Genomic DNA, 14,339 nt, shown 5'->3' with positions numbered 1-14,339 from the left:
AGAAATTTCTAATACCCAAATGTTTGCGTTTGATTGGAATTGAAAACATTCAATTAACTCTTGTCTGACCATATTTTGAAAGTCATTTGAACTTCATTTCCTCTGATCCTAAATATTGTTTATAACTCAGAAAACTAGCAGAATATTAGTTACTAACGGCGTAGTGAGTTATGCTTCGAACCACAAGGTCAACAGAGAGGTGAGACTGTTGGCATCCGTCAGTATTTACACTCTTGCAAACTCAGATGGGGTCATTACACTCTATTCTGTAATGTCATTATGAGTCAGAATCAACCAAGGGACAGTGTGATTTGGGGGGAATTTTTGGAGATATGTGTCTTTTTTATGTTCGGCTGGTTTGTTACTTAATCTTGTCTTTTATAAAGTAATAGAGCAAAAAGTGATCTCCTGTGAGAAAAAAACTATTTCATTACATAACCGTACAGCAATGATACATATCACTATGCAGTTACCACCATATATTATGCAGAATGATGCATATATTATGGAAATGCACACAATTAAAATTTAATATAAACATAAAAGATGTATAATAAATGATACTTCATATCTGTGATTTGGTTTTCAGAGCATTTTCTTTAGCAGAAAAACCACATGCCCCTTGAAGAAAGAAGGGTATTTTTCTCCAACTCACTGTAGTTGTGACGATGAAGAATGTAGCAAAAATAGAGAGCATTTGATTTTCCAGTATCTGCTTCGTTATGATGGGTCAGTGAGTTCTGATTGCTCCCTCAAGACCTTTGTGGCTAAAGAGGAGTGTTAGCAGATTCTAATCTAAGGCCCATGCACTGTCCAAGTTACTGACTGAAGACAGCCAGAATCTGGCCTGGCTTAGCCCGCAGCATGTCTTAAACAGTTTACCAGGGATTTGAAAGGATAACAAATGGGTGTTATCTGCCACTTCTTTTCTCAAAGGTGGAGATCTGGGTTGTAGTGGTACCAAGCACTCTTACAGTATTTTTCACGTCGTTCCCCTGCTATAGCACTCCAGACATTTAATGAATCGCTGTAAAATAGAATTTCTCTATGGTGTGTTCAGTTAGTTTGCCAATCATTGAAAAAGAGAGGTGAGAACACTTTGTATGACTAAACAGATGATATACACTGAGCCAGAGAAAGGGAGCAAACGTTGAAAATCAGGTGCCGTGTTAGTGAGTTCAACTTTCTTAACATGTACCCACAGGCCCATGGCCCCCCAATGAATCTGACCCAAGCAGACCCCATGTGTCACAGAAGAGTACTTCTTTAGCGGGTTTTCTTTGATATTTTTTTCAGTGGGTCTCAGGTTTATGGAAAATATTACGGCATTGTGGGTAATTCAATGGCTCCATGTGGTGTTTTGAAACTCAGTGCAACTGTGGGCTGAATAACCTGGTTGTTGGACAGACAACCAAAGTCGCAAGCTTCCACATCTTATTAGTGTCTGATGCACTTCAAGGATCTCCTGATCCAGGGCCAAACCCCAGGAATGTAATGATTTCTCCTTTCACTCTCCCCTCCCTGCAGCATGATGGAGATGCCTCTCACAGGCATCTCCAAATCCGCTTCATCAGCTGTGTGACTCAGCCTGAGATCTGTAAGGGAGAATCGTGTTTAGAATAATGGTGGAATCCCCGCACACTCGCTTGTTCGTGTGGAAGTCCTTGTCCAGGCTTGTGTGGTATTTCTCAATGATACCTGGGCCGCTTTCTTCATAGCTTTGATATGAACATGGCCCAGGTTGGTGGGTCGCTGATAAAAGAGGAAGTAGGAAGCACACCTGGTGATCTTCACAGAAGCAGGAGGTCACCAGTCCTTTCCCTCATGATCCAGCTTAGTGGATGCGATCCACCAACCTTCAGGTGAGCAGCCCGAGGCCAAGGGGATGAAGTGGTGGGATTTTCAACTCTCTTATTTCAGTTGTGTCATACCAAGAACCAGCACACTGAGTCTTTGTTTTGGGGAAAGTGGGTTCCTGAGATGTTGTACACAATATTGAGGACATTTTGAAGGTCTTCATGGATTACTCTAATTACCTATAATTTTATAGCTGCTGCTTATTATATCTGAGGCTAATTTGCATTACTCTACATTTGTCAACATTAAATTTCATTTGCCACATGTCAACCAGTTTAAGTACCAAATTCAAAGTTTATTAGAATGTAGGAGAGACAAAATTAAACATCACTATTTTCTGACACCTCAGTCATCTCCAAATAGAGAGACTCCAACATACCAAGAGAAGGCTCAAAACCTAATGTCTTTAATTACATTTAAAATTAACACCCCAAAAAATGAACAAAAATGAAGTAAAAGGAAGCATCTGCACAAGAATGTATTTGAGGAATGTTTACATTTTAACATTTTTAAGTTAAAATATTCTTTTTATTTTAATTTAGTGAGACTATTTTTAAACCATGAAATTTAAAGAAAAAAACAGAAATTTAATGCTAACTGACATATTAAACTAAGTAGTACTAAAAAGAAACATATAAATAAATGACAGATTATTGGTAACATCAGTCAATTCTAAAATTAATTTTGGAAGTTTACTTAAGCTATACTTAAAACAAGAGGCTCAAATAATCTGGAATTAAAGGATAAATGTAAACATAAATATTGACCAAGCATGGTAGCAATATTATCTGAAAATAAAACTATGGAAGTTATGAATATTTGCAGGTATATGTTAAAATTCTAAACTAATTTTGCCCCACATCTTAAAATAACTGATACTTCTAAAATTACTTTAGATAGATGTAGATCTGCCCAAAAAATACAGACATCAGATTATTTGAAAATGTGGCAGTAGTGTATACAATGCCACGTGGATATCTCAATTTTTAATAAAGATATTTTAACATTTTAAATAATTAAGTAGGCATTTCCAGAGAAAATTAATATCAATAACAGACAAAAGCACAATAATTGATAAAATTCCAAGAATACTTTGTAAAAGTGGATATATATACAAACTATAGACTTGTGAGTTGTAACTGCACTTCTAGCCATCAGTAAAATACAAATAAAAACTAGAAGGAGATACAACGAGGAATCTACCCGAATGGCTCAAATTAAAAAGGAAGCCAATGACTAGTGTTTCCTAAGATACCAGGGAAACTCATATTTTAAAGACAAATTGATACAATGGTAACTATTTCTTTTTATGGAATTAATTTTTGTCAAAATACCCAACAGAAATGGAAGGACATTACAGGCATGTCATGAGATGCCCATGGTAAAATTATTAAAATCTGAAAACATTCTGCTGTCTGTCAATACAAAAAGGATGTAATGTTTCATATTCACAGAATGTGTTATTGCACAGCAATGGAAATAATGATGTGCACTTATGCTCAGCAACATTAAAAAAATCTGTGTTGTGTATAAGTTAATAAAAACCAATCTGATGATGGGGTGAGAGGTAAAAAGAGGAGATATGATTTAGAGAGTAAATGGAAAACATGTCTGGGTGTTCAATATACTTTGTTCCTTGATTTAAGTAGCAATGATTCCAAGGTATCTGATATTCATGTGATTTGCATATGAGTTATGTGTTTTATATATTTCATCCTTGAAAATTTTCAAATAATGTTCTGTTTATAGTCATTTAATATTCCATTCTTTGTAACACACTGATAATAAATAATGAATCATTTCTGCTACTTTCTTAGTAGTAGTCAATATTTTCTTTTGATTCATATTTAATATTTTCTTTTTAAAAATTATTTTATTTAGTTTACAGATATCTTAACATTCCATAGTTCAATCACATCAAGCAGTGTTGTACAATTGTTACCACACTCAATTCCAAATACTTTCCTTTTTCTTGAACTCCTGTTACAAACACTCCTTTATCACCCCTTCCCCTGCTACCACCCAGAGATGGTATAACACTGATGAACCACATAAGTATCTTCTAGTTCTTTAATATTTCCTCACCTTACTGTTATTGTTTTTATGTGTTGCACAACCTTAATTATGTTCGATTTGTGTATGTTGATTTGTATAGTTTAGATAGGTTGGTACATGAAAGCCAAGGTAGACAATCCTTCAGAAACAGTAGCAGGAGTAATGGTTCCCTACGAGTACAGGAAGAGAGGAGGTATGTAGGATGAATAGAGAGATGATAGCATTGATGACTGTATTACCAAACTTGACGGAATCAGACAACAGAATTGTATGTGGATGGATATATTGGATTGTGTAAGATATGGCAAAAACTATTTTAGGGGAAAATAAAATATGTTCTTATGGAAGTATTTATATGAGAACATCAGTTGCTCACGTGTCAGTTGCTCATACGTAAGATAAAGTTGAAGAAAATTAAAATGAAAGTACCGAGGACTACTAAAAGGACAAACTGATCTGTGTTGGACAAATACTGCCAGAGGGCTCCTTGGAAGCAAAGATGGCAAGACTTTATCTTAAATGCTTTGGACTTGTCTGGAGAGATTAGTCCCTGATGAAGGGCATCCTGTTTGGTGAAGTAGAGGGCAGGAAAATGAAGACCCTCCAAGAGATGGATGGACACCATGGCTACAACAGTGGGCCCCAGCACAGGAATAATGGTAAGGATGGTGGAGGGCCAGGTAGTGTTCTGTTCTGTTGTGTATGAGGTTACTATTCATAGGCCTTGGCTCAGGGGCACACAACAACAATAGCAACAAAAACTATTGACATCGTTATCACCATTTAAAGGGGAAAACAAGCTATAGGTGACAGAGAATCTTTGTCTTTCGCACAGTCCCATGTTGGTACCAGTCTCTTTTTATCTGCACACTTTTTTTCTTACTCTTTTCATACAATTTTCCTATATATTTTAAAAATTCAAGTAAATGTGAACAAAATATCATTTCCTCTTATTTGACACACACCCACAAACACACACACACTTAACCCTTAAAACTTTCTATACTACATCATAGGTTTGCTTAAGTTTATTCATTTTATCTTTTGCTTTATTTTGTTTATGTGTAAATTTTGCAATATACCTCAGAGATTATTCCAAGATTATCTGTAAATAACATTATGTTATGTTTATACCAGAGGATGATGTGATATTAAGTATGTGCCATGTTTTATCAAGTCAGATTCTATTAATCAGAATTTGAAATTTTGCTTGATTTTTGAAAATTTCCTTTACCATAGAGTATTTCAATAAGCAACATAAGAATCTTCTTGCTTCCCTTTATTCTTCAGAACAGATCCTATTGCCGTTTGGTCAAAAATAAAGTACATTATTTCATATATGTCTTGTAGAAAAGAGTGTAAATGAAAACATAACTTATCCTTATGGGATAGAGCTAAAACATTTATCAGCATAAAATATTGTATTAAATATTTATATAAGTAATGTTTTAAAATCGTATAAAGCTAAACTAACAGCTTAAACTTTTGGAGAAAATAAAACACTGTGTGAGAGTATTGAAAACATAAAAATCATGGCAACGTAGGAATAATGAACTAAATTAGAAAATTATATATTTATTTTACTGATATTCATGTGAAATAGGGTTTTTTTTTACAATTCTTTGTGCATCTGGTGTCAATGTTATGTGTCATACAAAGACACCGAGTGCATGGAAAAGTACAAATAGAATTGACTATCTGGTTTTTACAGACTTCTTCAATATTCCTTCTGCAATTCTATAGGCCTGGTTTGAGGTATTTTGCTGCATTTCCCTTTGTTGTGTTATTTGGGGAGATGTATTGTTCTGGTCGAAAAACTATGTTGAAAATGACTCTCTTGACTTGCATTCCTCAAAGACAAAGAGAAACAAAAGAAACAATGAAAAGCAGCCTATTATTCTTTTTCACTAAGGAAACTTTGGTATCTTGGGGATGGCCACATATTCTGGATTTAATTAAATATATTTCACTACATTCTGTCTTGGTATTGGTTACTCTGTGCTGTTTTTTTAGGGCTTTATAATGTGTCCTTTAAAAAGTATATTAGACGTCTTCAACTTTACAAATATTGGTACGATTATTGCTTGTTCTTCTACATTATTATGTGAGGACGTTTCATCTACATTAGAGTTTTATTGTACATCTTAAGTATGTGCATCCATTGCATTTCTTCTTCTGTTTTCATTTCGATCATCTTCTACTGTCCAAGCCTTTTATTCCCTTACAGGTTTTCCTTTCTTTGTGCTATATTTTCATAGCTAGTTCTTTTGTGTTAAATGCTCTTCTTCTTTGAAATACTTTGTTACCATTTTCAACTGCTCGTCAAGGATATTTTTGCTGTTTTGTGCAAATGCTTTCCATTTCTATTTTACTTGTATAAGAAGGCCAAATCCCAGTCCTACCATTAACGGCATCAATTTTGACTCATAGGAACTCGATGCAGGGTTTCTGAGGCTACGGATCTGAATAAAGCGGAGATGCTCATCTCGCTCCTGCAGGTCAGCGGGTTTCCAGTCCAATATTTATCTGACAATCTCACCATGGCGCCTTCAGATAAGGACCCAACGCTCTAAATTGTAGGTTAGCTAAAGCAAAACCCCTTAAACTGAATGCAGGAATAATAGCAGGTCAGAAGGTTGTCATAATGACAAATGCATCCAAAGTTGATAGGTAAGATGACAGGCTGCTGAAGTCTTCCTGGATAAACAAGCCACAGAGCAGACTATTTGCTCAAGTCTACAGAATTGGAGCTTATATATTGGAGCTTGATGGAAGACTCCAACTCAGAAAGGAAAAATAAAGCAAGCAAGCTTCTCCAGAGTGTTCACTTATATTGAAACCAACATACCACCAAGAAGATCTGCTCATTGAGGATTATTAGGTCGTAAGTGCAAAGACACTAAGACTTTCCAAACAGCAAGTTGATGCAAAGCATGAACTGTAACATCCAGAGATCATAATGAATTCATAGTGATAAACTCATGGATTATTATTATTTGTGTCATTTACTTTTTAATGTTTTATTGGAATATATTTAATGTAATGCAATTCAATATTTTATTATATTAAAGAAATTGTAATATCATCACTACAATCAGTTTTAGAATATTTTCTTCTATTTTATACTAATTGTTATTAGCTACCCCTTTCCTTTCAACCTCCCCTGCAAGACCTCCAAGAAACCATTATTCCAGTAACACATCCTTGATTTCATACAGAGAAAAACATACCAGATTAACAAATATGCAAAGAAAACCTTACAACAAGAGCAACGTAAGACAAAGATGTCTTCTATGGAAATCACCTACTTTAGGCATGCCTATTAGTTAGTTTGTTTAGGGGGCAAAAGAAATATTGCAAAACCTTTCATTATTGAACTAGAAGTACAATAGATGATGGATATTCCCCTCATCTATTCTAGTTAGCCAGTCCCTGAATGACTTGATGGTTAGCTCTTGAATATTAGCCCAGGTGTTGGTGGGTCAAATACATGAGAACATTAACTGAAAGTACCAGAATTCTACTTCTGAAATGTCAGTATTGAGACCCCAACAGGGTTACTCTGCAAACCTAGGGCTACCAATTGAGACAGACTCAACTGGATGACCAATAACAATAGAAGAAAATAGATCTATCAAAATATACCCAGGATGAAATACATTCAAATATAGCAATGATATTGAATGGGAAATACTAATATTCTCTTCTATTTTGGGCCAATAGTTATTCCACTGTCATGACATATTAATAAAGAAGGCTAAAAGAAAATCCTTGGGTTATTTAAAGAGTCTAAGTACACAGATGCGATAGAAAAATTTTTCTATGAAACTTATCAGCTGGTATTTACTTTGGGGGTGCTATTTGTTGAGTGATACTTTTAAGTGCAAAGTGCTATTCAGGCATGGAGAGTACTGTGGACTCCCTCTTATACCAGTGCACTTTCAAGACTAAGACTTTTCATCTTCGAGCTTAAATAGAGCAACAATGTCACCAAAGTCCGGAGTAAAGAATCAATCAATAAGTCAGTTATGGAGCAGTGGCACCCTGGAATGTCTCTGAAAAGTGGGGCTACTGCAGCCACTTCTGCCCCTCTATTCAGCCCTTTCAATACACACACTGACTGAATGAAGCCTGAGAGAAAGAGGAAGAGTGCAAAAAGAAACGGAAGTCAAATGTTAAGAAATAAAAGTAGCAATAGATATGAACTCTCTGACCTGAACTGAAAGGAGGAAAATATACAAAGTAAGGTGCTCTACAAAATTCTCCTGGGAAAAATTATATATATATATTCTTACTTGCTCTCTGAACAAGTTACTTAATGTATCAAATTTATCTATTGGAAGTTTTTTAGTATCTTCATTATTTAACCAAAATCATACCTTTACAATCTGCTTCAGCTAATATTTTTTGAATTTTCAAATTCATCAGGGATATCTAAAATTAGTGTGATAAAATTGCATATTTGAATATTTTGGAATTAAAAAAATCATAAACACAAAAAAGTCATAAAAATAACAGCTTTCTATATATCCTATTGAGAAATAGAATAAGCAAATTTCTCACATAGGTTTTTTTTTCCTTTAGCTGTATCTGCTCAATATTCTCTCTACTCTGAGAACACACATAATATGTTTCTAAAATGTAATGAAGGGAACACTCTTTGGAGGAGGAATAAAACGGTTTGCAATATTATACATTCTGGCTCATGGCAGCTTTATAAGACCAAGCAAAACAGTTCTGCAGGGTTCCCAAGGGTGTCAGTCTTTACTAAAGCAGATTGTCACATCTTTCAATCATGGAAGATTTGGTGGGTTACAGCTTCAATGCTTTGGGTTAGCAAGCCGAGTTCCTAACTGCTGTGTCAATTGATCTCCATAGAACTATTTCATTTTTGAAGGTGTGTGTGTGTGTGTGTGTGTGCTGGTTTATTCATTTATTGTGCCAACCTAGCTAATATACACATGCGATGTTAATTAAAGGGTGGAGGGATCAATGGCTCAGTGAGCTTTACCTTTCTTCTTTTTAGATCTCTTGCTTTCTCATGGTTGGACCAGGGTGCAGCTGCCTTAGCCAATTCCCTGCTTTAGCTGGTAAGGCTCACTTACTGCAGGACATCCCTGAGGAGAAACCACATGGACCTTTCTCAATGCAGCCCTGGGTGCTGGAGCAGCCATGTGGAGACCCCTGCCAGCACTGAGATGCTTAAAAGTCCACTGACTTGGCTTTCCTCCTGCAGTTGGCATCATTGCATCTGTTTTGTGAGATGGAGAAGTACTTGGTGGATTGGTGTTGGACATATGAATTAATGTTGGACTTGTGGGTTTGGGCAGCACTGGGTTGCAATGTTTTCTTGATATGTACTTAACCTTTATATAAACTCTCTCTTATACATGAGTTTCTGAGAATTAGTTTCTCTAAAGTACCCAGATGAATACAGTGTGTTCATGTAATATCTTTGGTTAAGACATGGATTTAACTTGTAATATGAAAAAAAATGTCACCTTTACCAGCCATCAGTGAATGATGGAATAGTGACTGAAAAATAACCATAAAGTTTCCTCCCTGGTTGGAAATATTTTCATTCTTTGAGTAACAGATCTATGGTTTAAAAATATGTCAAAAGTACTTAATTTTACACTTCAGATTTATGTTTTACTATGCCTAATATATGTCAATACAAATGGGAATAAGCTATCCGTTTGATTTTCTTTTCCTTACTGCTACTACTTTGAGGTGCCATAGAGTCAGGTCTGACTCCTAGCAACCCTGGAACAAGAAAATAAAACACTGATTGGTCTTGTGCCATCTTCCCAACTGTTCCTATGTTTCCATGCGTGGTTGCAGCCACTGCATCAATTCATCTCATTCGGGACCTGCTTCTTTTCTGCTCCCCCTCTACTATACCAAGCATGGTGACCTTCCTAGCGACTGGTCTCTCCTGACAACATGTCCAAAGGATGTGAGGTCATGACTCTCCACCTTTGCCGCTAAGGAGCATTCTGACTGTACCTCCTCCAAGATAGATTTGTTTGTCCTTTTTGCAGTCCAAGACTCTTTCAGTGTTCTCTTCCAGCACCAAAATTCAAGTGAATTGTTTTTTTTTAATCTTCACTATTCAATGTTCAACTTTTACAGGCATAGGAGCCAATTGAAAATACCATGGCTTGAGTCAGGCACTCCTTAGTCCTCAGACTAACTCCCTTGCTTGTCAATACTTATCAGCGGTCTGGTGCAGCAGATTTTTCCCCAATGCAGTGTATCCTTTGATCTCTTCACTGCTGCTCCCATAAGCATTGAATGTGGATCCAAGCAAGCCTAAATCATTGACAACTATGATATTTTCTCTGTATGTCCTGATGTTACCTTTTAGACCAGGCATGAGGGCTTGAATCTTCTTTGCATTGAGTTTTAATACATGCTAAAGGCTGCAATCTTGATCTTCAACAGCAAGTAAAGTTGTGTCATCTGCACATCTCAGGTTTATAATTAGACTTCCTTGAATCCTGATGCCAAATTCGTCTGTAGAGAATCCACCTTCTCTGATTATAGACTCAGCCTAGACATAAAATAAGTATGGTGAAAGGATACAAGTCTTAAGAAACAGTTTTCCTGATTTTAAACCATTCGTTATTCTCTTATTCTGTTAGAATACTGCCTCTTGGCCTATGTACAGCCTCAGAATGAGCACAATTAAGTGTTCAGTACTTCCCATTCTTCTCAATGTCATCTAGCATTTGTTATAATCCACACAGTTGAATGTCTCTGCATAATTAATAAAACACAGTGAATATCTGCCTGATACTCTCTGCTTTGGGGCACAATCCATCTCACCTCAGCAACGTTATCCTTCCTTCCATGTTCTCTTTTGTATTTGACTTTAATTTATGGCAACACCCTTTTGATGTACTGTTGAACAACTTTTGGAATTATCTATAGCAACATTTATTTTGCATGTCACACTAGTGATATCACTCAATAACCACATTATCTTATCGCACACTTTTCTTTGAAATGGACACAAGCATGGATCTCTGTCTGTTGGGTGGCCGAGTCTTCCAAATTGCCTGGCATGTCTGCTAATGAGTGCTTCTGCTGCTGAACTTGTTTATCAGAACACTGTAAGTCACATTCCAGAAATTCTTTGAACTCGGTTTATATTTTTCTGGTTCAATACCTAGGAATGGAATGGCTGTACCAGATGCACTTGTTGAATTACTTTTAATAAGCTAATATTTTCCAAAATGGTTGCAGCAGTTTACACTCCAAACATATGTGTGAGAGTTTGATGTCATTCCTTCTCACAAACATGAATTCTCATTGGTTTCTCAAATGTTAGTTATCAACACGCATGCACAGTTATGCATCATTGTAATATGAATTACCCTGTGGCACAGTGGTTATGCATCTGGCTATCAACTGCAAGGTCAGCAGTTTGGAATCAGCAGTCTCTGATGTAAAAAGATGAGGTTCTCTGCTTCAGTAAAGAGTGATCCTCCCAGGAACCTACAGTGTCATTCTACTTTGTCTTTATGAGTCAGCGTTGACTCTAGGGCACTGAGGTTTTTGGAATGACTACCTTTGATGCATATTTTCCAATATATTTGTTTACCTCTTTAAATACATTACCATTTTTATTCAATTAGTTTTCCTCTTAATGCCTTTATGAGTTGTCATCAACTGGATGGTAGTGAGTTTATTCAGTTACGGATGATAAACTCATGTCTTTTTATCAGACATATATGTTAATATATATATATATATATATATATATATATATATATATATATATCTTCCTTTCCCCCTACTTCGCTGACCCTAATCCTTCATTTCAAAACTGCAGTTTCTTTTTCTTTCATGACCACAATTATGTCACCATCTGTCTGAAAGACTTGGTTCTCTTTGTTGTCCTGAAAACATTCCTGGGCTTCCCAAGTCCTTAGGAGCAGGAAGGATGTGAGGTTGATGGCATTTTGATGTTTTAAAACAGCTGGGCTGAATCATGTTCTTACATTTCAGTGTTTTGCATGGAGGGCCAAGAGATTTACTTTTGTTGGTGCCTACAGATGATCAGGCCCAAAGGATGACTAGAAGTTAATTAAATTGTACAGCAAACTAGGTAGACACCAGAGTGACAGCGCATTCTTCATAAAATACAATGGCAACCTTTGCACAAATTGCAATTCCTTAAAAGAAACAAATGTCCCAAAGATAGCATGCGACTGGGAACCTCATGGGAAATGAGTTGGTGTCAAATTCATGGGAACCAGCAACAAAAAATATCTTATGATTGAATAAGCCATGTAGGTTATATTTATAATGTCACTCAATGAGAATATGTGTACTTGCTCTGTGTGAGATGAAAAGAGGACTCTGTTACTACTTCCCCAAGTCCCAAGGCATGCCTACCTTATTCTGGGCCACTTACTAGACTGTGTGTAATAATTCCACAGTGTAAGGTAAGTTTCCTAAAATCAAGGGGTTTTTTTTTATTCCCCTTTTAGTTTTACAATGAAAGATATATCCCAAATTTAGGAGATTAGTTCATTTGGATTTTTTTATTGCTTTCCCCTTTCATGTGGATCTTGTGAATTGAAAATAAATTTCAAAAGAGAAAAGTAGTGAATAAATTATTTTAAATATCTTAGCCATCAAAATTGATAGTGGAATCAGGATTACAATTTAATTTGGTCCTCTGTTGTCTGTAGTGCTAACTTGAATCAGTAGCATCACACACCGTTGATATTACCATTATCCATTTTTTTTTAAAACTAGGGCTATCTAGTTAATACTCCCTAGTGAATAAAAATTAGCATATACATTCATTGTGTGAGTGTGCAGGTTGACTGGAGAAACAAATCCAGAGACATAAAAGTGTAACAGACAACTTTATATCAAAGAATAATTGTATATCAAGAAACCTGCACTCACACAATGAATGTATATGCTCTTCTTGAATGGGCACATTACCTGAAAAGATATAGTGTATAATTTTTAATTAACTGAATGACTAATTTTATGAAAGAATTAAAATTTAAATGCATTGTTAACTAAGTTTGTACTGATTTATTGCAACTGCAAATTTCTCTTTTCTAAAATCTTGTTGTAGTTTTATATTTGTATACTATTATATCTTCTTGGAAAAATAAATTTATTGATTAAAAGGTGCACCAATTTATGAGTTCTTGACATGCACTTGCAAAACACTACACGTTCATTATTCAAAATTGTACATGACAATTTATATTCCAATTCAACTACTTCCTAATTATTGGACGTTATCATTTATCTATATTTATTCTTGACAATACATAAGAAATTGCTTTAATATTAATGGTCATATTTATTTTGAATTTCTATTACCAACGTGGTTGGTATTCGTGTTTTCTTCTTGACCTTATTCTTTGTGTGTATATCATAATGACTTGTAATCTTTTTGCGGAGGTTTTCTTCTCTTCCAGTTAGCATTAAAAGATTGAAAATAATCTTCCAAAGATGCAAATTTATCATTTTTGTTATATTTTTCAGTAATTTTTGCCATCAGCCTTTGACTTCTTAAGATCTTGAACCAGAGGTATTGTCTCATCTAAAATGTTGGTCCAGTGAAATCACTTCGGGACTGCTTACTGCGTGTATTAGTTGATGCTGCTCTTTGTTTTATTTTGTGTAAATTCCATTATTGAAAAATCTAACTATGTACATGGTTGATTATTTTCCTCACTAGTCTATTATGACCATATGTTCCCTAAACTTTCACTGTGGATAAGTAATCTTTGAACACCGTATAGAAGTCTTTTTCAACAGATTTCCCCATTTTCATCTGGTATTTGATTTCTTGACTGCCACTACCATGGATATGGATTGTGGGTCCAAGTAAATTGTAATCACACTTGAGAAACCAATGGGTCAGCATAAAATGAAAAGACCCTTAATGGGATGGATTGACATTTTGCTTGCAACAGTGGTTTCAAACAAGCAATGACTGTGAGGATGATGCAGGACCAGACTATTTCTCTCTGTTGTATATATAAGGTCACTGTGATTTGGAATGGAAAAGACAGCTCCTGACAGCAGCCACATAAATAATTCACTATGCTTTAATGTTCAGTAGCACACATATGCTTATTGATTTAATTCTTCAGATCCAAAGTCACTGTCATTTGTTTCTCTATCAGGGACCATATGCAATTATAATTACACTGATATATCCTGATCACAGATATGCCCACACTTCCGATAGATTAAAACTACCAGGAAGATTGATCACAATGATTCAACCTTGTGCTATTCTGGGATGGTCCTCGGACCAAGGGAAGCAAGTTTCTGAGTTGACCTGTCCAATCTACATGGCATGGAACCAAGCAAATGGTGGCACCTACTGGGAGAAAATGACCATCAAAGCAAACGTGCACATAGTGAATTAACTATAT

The sequence above is a fragment of the Tenrec ecaudatus genome, chromosome 15, assembly GCF_050624435.1.
Source record: "Tenrec ecaudatus isolate mTenEca1 chromosome 15, mTenEca1.hap1, whole genome shotgun sequence".
Classification (NCBI taxonomy): domain Eukaryota; kingdom Metazoa; phylum Chordata; class Mammalia; order Afrosoricida; family Tenrecidae; genus Tenrec; species Tenrec ecaudatus.
Note: the sequence above shows the minus strand (reverse complement) of the source record.